The sequence below is a fragment of the Parasteatoda tepidariorum genome, chromosome 1, assembly GCF_982258835.1.
Source record: "Parasteatoda tepidariorum strain Cologne lab strain chromosome 1, Ptep-v5.0, whole genome shotgun sequence".
In the NCBI taxonomy this organism is placed as follows: Eukaryota; Metazoa; Arthropoda; class Arachnida; order Araneae; family Theridiidae; genus Parasteatoda; species Parasteatoda tepidariorum.
This window is the reverse complement of record NC_141755.1, coordinates 96,709,634-96,726,297: the sequence shown is the minus strand read 5'-3', so window position 1 is coordinate 96,726,297 and position 16,664 is coordinate 96,709,634. Positions and strand designations below refer to the sequence as shown.

General features: G+C 23.3%; 1 protein-coding gene across 3 annotated transcripts in view; it reads right to left on the bottom strand.

Moving 5' to 3' along the window:
- The window catches only part of LOC107441931 (uncharacterized), a 212,284-nt gene extending 195,994 nt beyond the window's left edge, over nt 1-16,290 (bottom strand). The window contains exon 1 of one of the 3 annotated variants that reach the window (XM_087169284.1): nt 15,917-16,290. The gene's annotated coding sequence lies outside the window, so the exon portion shown is untranslated. The remainder of the gene's footprint in view (nt 1-15,916) is intronic. The other 2 variants (XM_087169294.1, XM_087169300.1) reach the window with 2 other exon arrangements.
- Nucleotides 16,291-16,664: the final 374 nt, after the last annotated feature.

Here is a 16,664-nt window from a genome sequence, read left to right as displayed (position 1 = left end):
GTGTATTAGTAGTTCAGAATCTACTTTAATGTATTACTTCCAGCTTTATGAGTGCTGAAAAAGTCCGCACACGATTTGGATGGTTGGAAAGTGTAATGCGTATACCTTGCAATTACTGCCAAAGTTTGTACTAAATTGTAGTCGTGTCGCATGCTCATGGAACAGAAGTGTCTTAGGAACGACATTACGAATGAACCACAGGCCGTAATTGTAATTCTAGAGGACTTAAAAAATCTTATAAAATCAAATTATGTAAGAGCACGGACACACATTCAACAGAACGAGCAATGTATCCCCATCAAACAACTTTGTGTAAAGTTTTTGCTTTCTCATCGAAAACCGCTACGTTTAGAATCATTTAACGGCTACCACTGTAAATACATCGAAACACATCGGACACCATTGATAAATTGAACACCAGTGTACCGTTTCGGAGTTTACTTAGTGTAATTACCAATTTTTCTAAATGCTGAATTTTTGCATGAGTTAAATTAAAATTTCGTCCAGTTATGCAAAATTTGTAGCTAAATTATTTCTGTGACAGCTTAAAATTTTCTTTAAAGCCAATACAATATTCAAAAGACTCATTAGCAATTAATAATAATCAGAATTTTTCCTAACATATCTGAAGAAAAATACATTGCCTTCTTATGATTTAACTTCATACGTATTTTCCTTCGTATTTTTTCTTTAAACATTCGGTTTGTCCTTAGCAATTCAATTTTTTTCCTAAAAAAAATTAGTTTCCAAACAATTTTTAATCAGGGTCATTAAATTCCATTCGAACAATTTCTAAAATATAATAGCAGTAAACGAAACTTCTACACTGTTCAATTTGCCATTGAGTCAACATGATTTGTTATAGGCACAGAAAAAGAAAGAATTTTCTATTTTTTTTCTTCTTCTGGTAGCACAATGGTAAGAACAAACCATTCCATCGGAATTCTTGCTGAAAGAATCGAAAATAATCGATTCTTCCTATTTTCTATTGGGATGAGGGGAGAGAAAAAGGAAGAATTTATTTTTCGGTTTCCAAAAGCACATCACTCTATGTATGAAAACAATGGGGGGTAGTGGGTATCCCAGAGAACAACTACCCCCCACCCAAATAGAAAACCCATTGATTGCAGACAGATTTAAATGAGCTTCATCAGCGAAGCGACGTCGGTCGCCAGTAGCGGTTTGTTTGCTTTAAGTATTCCCTATTGGTGAAGAGACTTCACATCCCTCCTCCATACAAGATTTATCTCCCCATTCTTTTTGAGTACACATAGACATCTGTTTCAACCGGGTTTATTTCCTTTTATCTGGAGAGCCTTAAGACTGCGGGGATCTTTCTTTCCTGTTTCGATTTTTGTTTTTAGCAATTTCGAAAATTTCATTGCGAACGTCTGCATCTGGTATTCAACTACCAACTACTCATTTGCATTTTTTTTTTTTTTGAGTTTTCTTTTTCTAAACTGCTCTTCCCATTGGTGCCTTTTATTTGCATACAGATGGGTGGTCGTTGTATACCTCGAATAATGGCTGAATAAAAAAAAAAAAGGTTTTAGGGTTTGATTTTCTTATCTTTCTATTTGGAATTATGTTGGAATGATATCTCCTACCCTCGATTGCTATAGAATTAAGGCATTACTCCCCAATTACATTTTTTATCCTACTTTCTGCTTGTTTCCTAATTCTATTATGGTTGCTCTTTTTTTCTTTCGTCCTTCATATTTTTTGAAGTTAATTAGTTTCTTTAATAAGGAACTTGGCTTTGTATTGAAGGTAAGTATGGGGAATTACTTCGGAAAATCCCGAATGATTTTTGGAATGATTTTTAAAAGCCTTTTCTCTATTCCTTTTAGTTTTAATTATTCTAACTTATTATTATCTATCATTTATTATTGTTTTTAATATTATTTTTATTATTATTTTCATTAATTTTTTTACTATCAATTTCATTATTGTTTCTATCGTTATTTTTATTAGTATTTTTATTTCCGTAATCGTTTTTTTCGAACTATTGACGATGCAATATCAATTCACAGCATGATGTCTTCAAGAAGAGATGGGTCCCGCAGTGGACTGATCGTTAAAACACGGTTCCCAGCAGATCACCGAAGTCAAGCATCTCTGGTTGTTGTCAGTGTGCGGGTGGGTGACCACTTGGATTAATCTGCGTAGGGACAGGGGATGTGCGGTATTGGTGCTCGTTAAACTGTTTTACGGTAAAGTGCTTGACTTCATGTGCAGGTCATCGGGCTGCCGAAGCAGGAGTGTCATCCCCTCCGTAGTCGATCAAAATTGTGATGGCATCTTTTCGGATCATCCTCAGGGATGTTTCACAGACCGTCGCCAATAGTCCATTTCGCAGCTCTAGTGCGACGTAAATGAACTACAACAACAACAGGAGATGGAAAACAAAGTTTTCGCTTTAATCTATTAAGAAAAATAAGACTAGTGAGGTTTTAGAGCATCTACGGTTTTCGAAAAAAATTAAGAAATAAAATTTCATTGTTAATGATTTTGGTTAGATAGTTAAATATCGTACTTTAGTAAAAATCACATTTAATTTTGTTTCTACCAGCAAAACTCTAGGATGATGAGGGAAAGTGTGATACTTTTCGGTTAGAAACTTAATGAATTTCTTCCTATAACTTAATTTTGAGCATTGAAACTAAACTTTAACTTTGATAAAAAAACTCTGGATTAGGCATATCATGTCTCATACACTCTGATTACTGACAGAAAGAAATTACTGACCGAAAGAAACAAAGTAACTACCTATCATTGGATTTTTTTTCTTCTGAAAATTAAATATTTATGTTTAAAAAACTACTTTAAGTGAACATCCTCAATTCACACTCATCTGGTTTTTTTTTTTTTTTTTTTTTTTTTTTTTTTTTAAAGATAATTTTTCAAATAATATTTAATAAATGCGCTTGTAAAAGTTGCATTAGTATTTCACCTCGCACTTTTCAAATAAAAATAAATTATAACAGTTCTTTTTAGCCTTCATTCATTTCAAGAAAACCCTAATTCGGCTTATTTTATTCATTTTCAATGATTGCATGCACATAAAAAATTATAACTAGACTAGATACAGCAATTTTAATTTTTAAACATAAAACATAATTTTAAATTAAAAAAAATATTTATTTCTCTTCGTGCATATATTTACAGTAATGATATAAAATTATATAATGTGGGGGTTTCACCGAAAGAAAGATTTAAGGTTCCATAACTGAAAAATGGAGGTAGCTGATCTATATGATATACGTCTTCCACAGACAAAACAATTTTGAACAATTTTTGGCAGATTCTAAAATGAAACATATGCCCTTAATAATGAGAGAAAATTTTCCTCTTCTCTCATTACCACTTTCTTTTTTAAGGTAAAGCAAAAATATATTGTATATTAATTAATACATTGAAATTACTACACATTGCTATATATTGAAAAAAACAATTATAAATATATAAATATATAAATATATAAATATATAAATATATAAATATATAAATATATAAATATATAAATATATAAATATATAAATATATAAATATATAAATATATAAATATATAAATATATAAATATATAAATATATAAATATATAAATATATAAATATATAAATATATAAATGTATAAATATATAAATATATAAATATACAAAATATCACTTTATATTAAAAATTATTCTATGGATTTAAATAAAAAAATAGGTTCTTTAAATATTTTTGCTTTAAATTTTTAGACTTTGATGACATTGAAAGGAATATATTAAAAATAGTACAAACTTTCCCATATATGTTATTAATTCAATTTGTTTACATTAAATACTACGTGATTGAAACATACGCCTTTTTTATGAGGGAAAATTTTCCTCTCATCTCAATAGAACTTTTGTTTATAAGGTAAAGCAAAAATATATTAAATATCAATTAATATATTGAAAAAAACTATTATAAATATATAAATATATGAATATATAAATATGTAAATATATAAATATATAAATATATAAATATATAAATATATAAATATATAAATATATAAATATGTAAATATATAAATATATAAATATATAAATAAATATATAAATATATAAATATATAAATAAATATATAAATATATAAATATGCAAAATATCACTTTATATTAAAAATTAATTAATGGATTTAAATAAAAAAATAGGTTCTTTAAATATTTTTGCTTTAAATTTTTAGACTTTGACATTGAAAGGGATACATTAAAAATAGTACACAATTTCCCATATAAATTATTAATTCAATTCGTTTACATTAAATACTACGTGAATGAAACATACGCCTTTTTTATGAGGGAAAATTTTCCTCTCATCTCATTAGAACTCTCGTTTATAAGGTAAAACAGAAATATATTATATATCAATTAATATATTGAGAAAAACTACTATAAATATATAAATATACAAAATATCACTTTATATTAAAAATTATTCTATGGATTTAAATAAAAAAATAGGTTCTTTAAATATTTTTGCTTGAAATTTTTAGACTTTGATGACATTGAAAGGAATACATTAAAAATAGTACAAACTTTCCCATATAAATTATTAGTTCAATTTGTTTACATTAAGTACTACGTGAATGAAACATACGCCTTTTTTTTTGAGGGAAAATTTTCCTTTCATCTCATTAGAACTCTCGTTTATAAGGTAAAGCAAAAATATATTAAATATCAATTAATATATTGAAAAAACTTTTATAAATATATAAATATATAAATATATAAATACATAAATATATAAATATATAAATATATAAATATATAAATATATAAATATATAAATATATAAATATATAAATATATAAATATATAAATATATAAATATATAAATATATAAATATATAAATATATAAATATATAAATATATAAATATACAAAATATCACTTTATATTAAAAATTATTCTATGGATTTAAATAAAAAAATAGGTTCTTTAAATATTTTTGCTTTAAATTTTTAGACTTTGATGACATTGAAAGGAATATATTAAAAATAGTACAAACTTTCCCATATATGTTATTAATTCAATTTGTTTACATTAAATACTACGTGATTGAAACATACGCCTTTTTTATGAGGGAAAATTTTCCTCTCATCTCAATAGAACTTTTGTTTATAAGGTAAAGCAAAAATATATTAAATATCAATTAATATATTGAAAAAAACTATTATAAATATATAAATATATGAATATATAAATATGTAAATATATAAATATATAAATATATAAATATATAAATATATAAATATATAAATATATAAATATATAAATATGTAAATATATAAATATATAAATATATAAATATATAAATAAATATATAAATATATAAATATATAAATAAATATATAAATATATAAATATATAAATATGCAAAATATCACTTTATATTAAAAATTAATTAATGGATTTAAATAAAAAAATAGGTTCTTTAAATATTTTTGCTTTAAATTTTTAGACTTTGACATTGAAAGGGATACATTAAAAATAGTACACAATTTCCCATATAAATTATTAATTCAATTCGTTTACATTAAATACTACGTGAATGAAACATACGCCTTTTTTTTTGAGGGAAAATTTTCCTTTCATCTCATTAGAACTCTCGTTTATAAGGTAAAGCAAAAATATATTAAATATCAATTAATATATTGAAAAAACTTTTATAAATATATAAATATATAAATATATAAATACATAAATATATAAATATATAAATATATAAATATATAAATATATAAATATATAAATATATAAATACATAAATATATAAATATATAAATATATAAATATATAAATATATAAATATATAAATATATAAATATATAAATATATAAATATATAAATATATAAATATATAAATATATAAATATATAAATATATAAATATATAAATATATAAATATATAAATATATAAATATATAAATATATAAATGTATAAATATATAAATATATAAATATACAAAATATCACTTTATATTAAAAATTATTCTATGGATTTAAATAAAAAAATAGGTTCTTTAAATATTTTTGCTTTAAATTTTTAGACTTTGATGACATTGAAAGGAATATATTAAAAATAGTACAAACTTTCCCATATATGTTATTAATTCAATTTGTTTACATTAAATACTACGTGATTGAAACATACGCCTTTTTTATGAGGGAAAATTTTCCTCTCATCTCAATAGAACTTTTGTTTATAAGGTAAAGCAAAAATATATTAAATATCAATTAATATATTGAAAAAAACTATTATAAATATATAAATATATGAATATATAAATATGTAAATATATAAATATATAAATATATAAATATATAAATATATAAATATATAAATATATAAATATATAAATATATAAATATATAAATATATAAATATATAAATATGTAAATATATAAATATATAAATATATAAATATATAAATAAATATATAAATATATAAATATATAAATAAATATATAAATATATAAATATATAAATATGCAAAATATCACTTTATATTAAAAATTAATTAATGGATTTAAATAAAAAAATAGGTTCTTTAAATATTTTTGCTTTAAATTTTTAGACTTTGACATTGAAAGGGATACATTAAAAATAGTACACAATTTCCCATATAAATTATTAATTCAATTCGTTTACATTAAATACTACGTGAATGAAACATACGCCTTTTTTATGAGGGAAAATTTTCCTCTCATCTCATTAGAACTCTCGTTTATAAGGTAAAACAGAAATATATTATATATCAATTAATATATTGAGAAAAACTACTATAAATATATAAATATACAAAATATCACTTTATATTAAAAATTATTCTATGGATTTAAATAAAAAAATAGGTTCTTTAAATATTTTTGCTTGAAATTTTTAGACTTTGATGACATTGAAAGGAATACATTAAAAATAGTACAAACTTTCCCATATAAATTATTAGTTCAATTTGTTTACATTAAGTACTACGTGAATGAAACATACGCCTTTTTTTTTGAGGGAAAATTTTCCTTTCATCTCATTAGAACTCTCGTTTATAAGGTAAAGCAAAAATATATTAAATATCAATTAATATATTGAAAAAACTTTTATAAATATATAAATATATAAATATATAAATATATAAATACATAAATATATAAATATATAAATATATAAATATATAAATATATAAATATATAAATATATAAATATATAAATATATAAATATATAAATATATAAATATATAAATATATAAATATATAAATATATAAATGTATAAATATATAAATATATAAATATACAAAATATCACTTTATATTAAAAATTATTCTATGGATTTAAATAAAAAAATAGGTTCTTTAAATATTTTTGCTTTAAATTTTTAGACTTTGATGACATTGAAAGGAATATATTAAAAATAGTACAAACTTTCCCATATATGTTATTAATTCAATTTGTTTACATTAAATACTACGTGATTGAAACATGCGCCTTTTTTATGAGGGAAAATTTTCCTCTCATCTCAATAGAACTTTTGTTTATAAGGTAAAGCAAAAATATATTAAATATCAATTAATATATTGAAAAAAACTATTATAAATATATAAATATATGAATATATAAATATGTAAATATATAAATATATAAATATATAAATATATAAATATATAAATATATAAATATATAAATATATAAATATATAAATATATAAATATATAAATATATAAATATATAAATATATAAATATGTAAATATATAAATATATAAATATATAAATAAATATATAAATATATAAATATATAAATATGCAAAATATCACTTTATATTAAAAATTAATTAATGGATTTAAATAAAAAAATAGGTTCTTTAAATATTTTTGCTTTAAATTTTTAGACTTTGACATTGAAAGGGATACATTAAAAATAGTACACAATTTCCCATATAAATTATTAATTCAATTCGTTTACATTAAATACTACGTGAATGAAACATACGCCTTTTTTATGAGGGAAAATTTTCCTCTCCTCTCATTAGAACTCTCGTTTATAAGGTAAAACAGAAATATATTATATATCAATTAATATATTGAGAAAAACTACTATAAATATATAAATATATAAATATACAAAATATCACTTTATATTAAAAATTATTCCATGGATTTAAATAAAAAAATAGGTTCTTTAAATATTTTTGCTTGAAATTTTTAGACTTTGATGACATTGAAAGGAATACATTAAAAATAGTACAAACTTTCCCATATAAATTATTAGTTCAATTTGTTTACATTAAGTACTACGTGAATGAAACATACGCCTTTTTTTTTGAGGGAAAATTTTCCTTTCATCTCATTAGAACTTTCGTTTATAAGGTAAAGCAAAAATATATTAAATATCAATTAATATATTGAAAAAACTTTTATAAATATATAAATATATAAATATATAAATATATAAATACATAAATATATAAATATATAAATATATAAATATATAGATACATAAATATATACATATATAAATATATAAATATGTAAATATATAAATATATAAATATATAAATATGTAAATATGTAAATATGTAAATATATAAATATATAAATATATAAATATGTAAATATGTAAATATGTAAATATATAAATATATAAATATATAAATATACAAAATATCACTTTATATTAAAAATTAATCAATGGATTTAAATAAAAAAATAGGTTCTTTAAATAATTTTGTTTTAAATTTTTAGACTTTGACATTGAAAGGGATACATTAAAAATAGTACAAACTTTCCCATATAAATTATTAATTCAATTTGTTTACATTAAATACTATGTAAATAGATATTTTAAAAAAATTTAATACTTGAATAACTTAGTTAATTTATTATCAAATGAGGAATTAGAATTTATTCAAACGCATATTTTAAAATTTGATAGTATATCGGCATTACAAGAAAAACAAAACTTTATTTCCCTTTTATATTGAATAGATCATCGATCTAGAATCTAGGCTTAAGGGAAAATAGGGCGAGAATTTAATTCTATTACATTTTGGAAGATAATGCTGAATTATGTCGGTCGAAATTAGAGAAATAATGGTATGAAACCGAATTAATTCAAAATATACTTATATTTAACCTTTGCCTACAGTAAGAAATATAGCTTGCGATGTTTTATCTAGATGATATATGCTTTCGAGGGACAAAATTTCGGGACGATATTTTACCAGAATCAACAATAAAACAGTTTTTTTTCGTTAGGGAGAATTTCTCCTCTTATCTCTTCCCCATTCTCATTTATAAAGCAAAACAAAAACGAAGCTCATAAAAGTGAAAAATCCGGGCTATATATTCAAAAAATGAAATAAATGAGTTTAAACGTAAGAATATTTTAGTTTTTATTTCTTTTGTAAAAAAAAATCTTAGGCTTTATTGCCTTTGAGGGAGAAGCAATGAAAATAGTAATGACTATTCCTTTTCGTTCATATACTTTTTCTTATTCTTCTTTCTTAAAGAAATGATTTCATTTTTCACTGGGTGATATGTTCTTAAAATCTCAACATTGAATCATTCCGCCCGAAACCGAATGGAAACGCTGAACGGCTGCAGCATTCAAGCGTTGCGATTTCGTGTTGTTGCCCAGTTGTAACGCTGCCAATATTTTCTGTGTTTTCTTTCTTATTTTTCCTGCCTTCGAGCCCTGAAGAGGGGGGAGCATTTCATTTGATGACAAGACGCTGGTACACAGCGAAAATGAAAGAAGAAAAATGCGAAAAACAGCTATTTCGGAGAAAGAAAAAAAAATGTTTCAATTCACTTATTCATTAATTGTAAGCGATAGAAAATTTCCGAGGCAAAGAGTTTTTTTTCCGGAGTTAATTGGATACTTAATGGATCCTTGAAGATTAATATCTTTCTTTTGCATTAGTCGCTACAGGGTTTGTTTGTTGTTAGCTAAAATGGTTAAACGGTTTTGATTAACCATTCAAGTTGTAACAAACTTGCTCAATATGTCTCAATTCTTTATTATTTTGACTTAGTTAAAAATGACGCTTAGCGAGATATTATTTGGCTAATAATGCACGAAATGGATTTTACTCTGTTAATGGTGTAATATTTTGGATACGTTTTATAGCTTTAGGTCTTTTAAAAAATGTATTTTAAAATTCTTGTTTTATCATGAAGATATTTATATTTTATGTCAGACAATGCACTATTTGTTGCCAGTAAAACTGTTTTAAATAATCTTGGATAACGATTCTAATTGTTATAATATCTTTCAGTTTGTGATCCTTCTTTATTTTATTAACGTTATTCAATATGTAGTGCATATTAATTTGCTTATATTTAAAGAATTGAAACTTGTTACAGATTTGTTCCGTATGCCTCTGTTCTGTATTATTCGGACTTAGTTAAAATGATGTTTTACAATATGTTATTTGGATAATAAAGCATGCATATAGTTTGACTATTGAATATAGAGCGAATAGATTTTATTTGGTTAATGGTGTAATATTTTTAAAGAGTTATAGCTTTATGTCTTTTGAATAAACAAATCGTACTTATAATTTTTTTTTAATACATTCATATTTTATGTCAGTCAATATATGTTTTATTGGCAGCGAAGCAAGTTGAATGGTCTTGGTTAACAATTCTACTTATAAAAATCTTGATTAGTTAGTGTTGATTTTTCACTTTTTAAAATTGTTATAATGATGTATCAGGAAATATTACTTTGTTTATGAGTAGGGCATTAATAATTGCGAAAAAAACACGAAAAGGGGTATAATTACTTTTTTTTTGCAAAATATCTTATTCAATGGCTAGATAAACTTGTCTTTACTTGTTTCTTTCCCCATGCAACCTCACTTCATTTCCAATTCCGAGATTCTTTTTAGCAACTTATCAATGATTGTTTGAGGCAAATTAGTTAAAGCATTACTGTAGTATTTAAGAAACTGTTATTGAAACAAGAAAAACATCGAAAGTATTTATATTTTTTCAAAACAAGTTTTTTTTTCAGTTTTAGATGTTTTCTAGTTTATTTTCAACGCATTAGCAACAGCATTATTTTAGAAAATTACCACATCACTTTCACATAATTTTAAAAATATTTGGCCATACGTTATTCGGCTCTACTTTTAAACAATTAAACAGAGTTTAATTGGTAAATTTTTTATTGCTTTAGTTTGAATTTTGATATAGTTTTGAAAAAAAAATGTTTCTTACATTTCTTATGAGGTGTTGTAAATGAATAAAGGAACATGTCTTAAAAAATGTGCATTGAAAATTTATTAAAACATGTTTTAGCACTTAACAGCATGTTTCCCCTTATGTAACCATGCAAAGTAGCATATATGTATTGCATTATGTAGAAGAATTTTGACTCTTACCGCCGCAAAAATATTTGCCCTTTTTTGTTTTATAGACTACAAGTATTTTCATTCTCATGCATTTTAGACTTCAGAGGAAACCAATTTGCTTCATAGACAACAAGTATTTTCATTCACATGCATTTTAGACTTTAGATGAAACAAATTTGCTTTATAGACTACAAGCATTTTCATTCTCATGCATTTAAGATTTCAGAGGTAGCAAATTTAAGTTGAAAACAGCTATATCGTAATTGCTCGATGAAAGTTTTCTGCTGTAAGCAATAATAAAAGAATCAATAGTTCTCTTGTTCATTTTTCGTTCATGTATAATAGCTGTTATTTCTTGCTTTAATAAAAAAAATTCGTTGTTTACAAATGACATTATGCTAATATTAATCATACCTAACAAAACAATTGTCTTTATCTATGTGACTAATTTCTGAATGTTTAAATTAATTCTTGACGTCACATATTGATTGTAATACTCAACTACTTAGAAGCTTTTTAAAATTATTTGAGTTATTAATAATTTGTGTAATTTGCATTCAATTATCAATACGGAAATAAGAATTTGTATGAGTTACATGCAATTATAACTAAAGAATTAAGAATTTGTATGAGTTACATTCAATTATCACTAAGGAATTGAGAATTTGCTTGAGTTACATTCAGTTCTCACTAAAGAATTAAAAATTTGTATGAGTTACAATCAAATATCACTAAAGAATTAAAACTTTGTATGAGTTACATTCAATTATCGCTAAGGAATAAATAATTTTATGAGAGACATTTAATTATCAGAAAATAGTACTTACAAAAGCTAAAATTGTTCAGTTTAAGATTTTTTAGTTTCATATCGAAAAGGCTTTAATTTTATTTGAACTAATGAGAATTTAGATGCATTTTCAAGAGAGTGCCTTGTTTTATCAAAACTTTATCACAACAGAAGTTGACAAAGGGACAAATTTAAAAAATAATGGGAAATACATGAAATTATTTCATTTAAAATTTTTTTTCTTCTAATTGTAGAAAATATGGGGGTTTGTATTGCCAAAACAGTAAATTTCTATACCATTTAAATCTGTATAAACCATATACAAAAATATCAATTATAATCAAAACAAAAAAATGACTCAAATTAAATAAAGTTACACACGACAATGCTCACGAAATTTTAACGCAATCTAAATATTGCATCAGTTATAGATTATTACTGGAAAGAAATAACGGAAATAGTCTACACATTTCAAAAATATGAGGATAATTTAAAAATTGACAATCTAATACTACAATATAGGTTCATGTTAAAAATTGCTTGATGTCATGTTTTAACACGCATAACATACACATACACTTGTGTTTCAACATTTTATGTAGTTTGTACACGCATCATAAACTTAAGTTTAAGACATTTGAAATTCTAAAGCTATTATATCATGAAAACGATATTTAATATAATATTCACATAAAAGTGCACGACATAAAATACATTTAAGTGCCCTTTAAAGGGTAATGCAGTAATTTTTAAAACATAATAGTAAAACCTTCAAAATGGAACGTAAGCCTCTATGGCTTTTAAACATTCGTATGAGTGAAAACTATCCAAATTTTGTTGAATTGACCGTAAAAACGCAATACGCTTTCAAATGGATTTTATGATCAAATCTTATTTCGCAAGTTAATGTTCGTTCGGGAGTTATGTAGAGTTCTTTCAGTTTCAATAAAATGTGAAATAAGATATTCATTCTTACGGAAACAAAGAAGCGTATATATATATATATATATATATATATATATATATATATATATATATATATATATATATATATATATATATATATATATATATATATATATATATATATATATATATATATATATATATATATATATATATATATATATATATATATAATAAATGAATAATTATTGTAATAAATGAAGGGAACGTGTCAACATGTAAAAGGCCACAAATCAGTTTTTTAGTGAGTAAGAAACAAAAATTCTATCAAAACTTGTGAGAAAGTTGGAACTAAAAACATTAAAACATGTTTGATTGCCGGAAGAAAGAGAGAAATTGAGTGGCATTGTTCGAAACAACTTTAATTCTTTCCAGGAAATCAAACTAATTATGATGCTTTTTATCCAACCTTCCCAAACTAATTCAACAGAATTCCAAATAATTTTTATTTGTTTCTAGCTTGAACACAAATTTGTGAACCCTAACACGCATAATCTTTATTATAAGGTTTCTAAAAATTTACATTAAAAGTGATAGTTAAGGAACACCCATTACACATAGGTAACATTATCTTATCTAAGTTTTCAAAAACCTGATTGTGCATGTTAATAACAATAATATTTACAGTTAATGATTTAAAAATCTTATGTGGAATTATTTTAACTAGGTAGCTTGTGATAGTCTGGAAGAACAGTTTTATAATAATTTTAGCAGTTTATGATTTAAAAAAACATTACAAACATGAAATTATGAAATTGCGTTTCGAACAGAAAAAAAAAGTCAGGAAGATAGAATTACTTTTTATCTTCCGTTTAAGTCATAATCATGTAAGTAATTTGTTTTATTTATTTAAATTTGCTTGACAATTTGTTTGAGAAAAATTTTTAAAAAAGACAAAAAAACATAAAACTACAATTTAATTTTAATACAAACTTTGAACTTAGAATATTTAATTGTTAAATTAACTCTGAATTCTTTTAATTTTTTAGACATTCATATATTATTAACATTTAATAAATACGTAAGTACATTTTTATCAGAACAGCGTGGGTGATTATTTCAACATTGAACAAAACATTTCTGTCTAACAGACTATTGAGTCTAATAAAAAACAAAATAGTTGCTTAAAATTTTGTTATCTTTATATTAAAGTTTAATTATAATTTGATTATGCTAATTAAAAAACTTCGCATTAATGATATGAAGATTAAATTTTCCTTGAAGATTCTGCATAAAAAAATAAATTGTACGTTGAACAGATAGAAAATGTAATGATTTAAAATACATACAAAATAAATACAAATTCAACGAGAGGTTATTATTTAGTTTATATTTCGTTTCTGATAAAAATAAATACATCTTTGAAATTAAATGACATTATTTAAGCTTTATGATTGCCATTTGAGGTTGTTAAATATTTTCTTTATGATATAAAACATTTATACAGTTTAAAAGTGTAATTTTTTTTTTATCTTTCATTCATCTGAATCCGAAAACAGATTTTTATATTTAAATTTAATACAGATTATCTTTCTTTCATTAAACAAACAATTTTTATAAAATAGACAGAATTATATTTAAACGCATTTAAAAATAAAAATTAATTTCAAAATTACAATCGTAATTAATTAATTCGAATTTGAAATGATAGTAAGCGAAAAACTTTTTTTCCTAATTTGTTCATAGTTTTCCTAAGTTTAATTTCTGTTTCATTCATATGAAGCATAATTCAAATTTTTTTGCTTAAATATCACAGAAATGTTACAAATCCATGTTGAACTTAAATAGCTGAATAAGCATGTAATTTGAATATGCTTAGAAGCGTTATAGGGATATTTTAAATGAAATAAGTATTGTCCAATTTAGTGTGAGTTTTTCTTTAATAATCATTTCGAGAATGATAAAGAGTACAAAATTGTTAATTTGCTTTGTGTTAGTCAGTATTTAAAAATAAATAGTTTAAATGTTTTGCATTTATTTCGCATTAATTATTAAAATATTCGCATTAATTATTAAGTAATAAAATTCTTTATCTAAAGTATTTTAAATTTAAATTGTGTTAAAAAAATTCATACTGGTTAAATTGGATAGTTACTCGCTTACATCTTGATTTCATTTTAATTTCATCGATCTTTTTTATAAAAAGCATTTTCCTGCAGTAGTTATATGTAAAAGTATAAAAAAAAAACATCCACTACTACGAAATAGTCATTTGTTTTTCAATTTTAAATATGGAATTGGTTCAAAAAATATCTTTTATTTATTATAATGCATATATATGTATATATATATATATATATATATATATATATATATATATATATATATATATATATATATATATATATATATATATATATATATATATATATATATATATATATATATATATATATATATATATATATATATTTATAATATTTAAATATTCTTTTATATAATAGGAACACAAGAATGAATATAAGATGCAGTATAAAAATCAAGAAATAAGTTGATAAAGCTAGAAAAAATCAATGAAACAATCAAGTACCAATCAATTAAGCATTAAGATGTAATTGAATCATAAGATGTAATTGCATCATAAGATTTCTACTTGGACTGCAATATGAATTTAGAGGTAAATCGATTTACAAAAAAAAGTTATATTTTTTTTTAAAGTATGACAATATTGATGACGTCATGTTACTAGACAGATATTTTTAGATTCTTTTATTCTTCATTACATGATTATCAATATAAGCGCATTAAAGCAACTTAGATGTTGTACTACAAAACTACTCACCTCTTTAAACTCTTCACCGTTTACAATCTCATCTTAACCATAACCACGAAAATCCTGTTTCGTAAAATGATTCGTTCTCATAAAATGATACTTTAACAAGTCAAGGAATTGAAACATTCTTTCCAGAAAAAGTCTAGAGAACCCAAATACAACACGTACGCAGAACACAGGGGTGCCGAAAACTCAGAAATAGCCCCTGGAACGCGCCCCACGTGAGTGTGGCAAATGATATTTCAGATCTGATTCAAGCCCTCAGCAGCAGAAGAGAGGACAGTGCACAACGAGAGTCATCAATGCAGTGATGGTGATATAGGAATGCAGCGGCCTAAACAGGGGCGGCGTAAGGTTGCAGATGATGGGGCGCCCCGTTCGCCAAAAGAATCGAAGAGATGGTCGCCAAATAATCCCCGTTGATTTCGGTTGCCGGAACTGGAAGAACAAATTTTTGGGTATTCTTTGCTACGGCTCGTTGTTCAGTCCCTGATGGAAATATTGTCACTATCTTGATTAGATGGAACAAAAAAGAAAGTTTCATCTGGAGGTTCGATGAATTAGGAACAAACATTCTGGAATGGTAGATTTAGGAAAATGCATTAATGCATTGTGGTTTATTTAAGCGTGGAACATTTTTCTTTCTTTGATAATATTATTTAAAGAAAACAGAATGTGCGTAATTGAAATATTAACAAAATAGAAATATTTATGTAGTAAAATTTATATACTTTAATATTTCCGTTCTTAAATATTA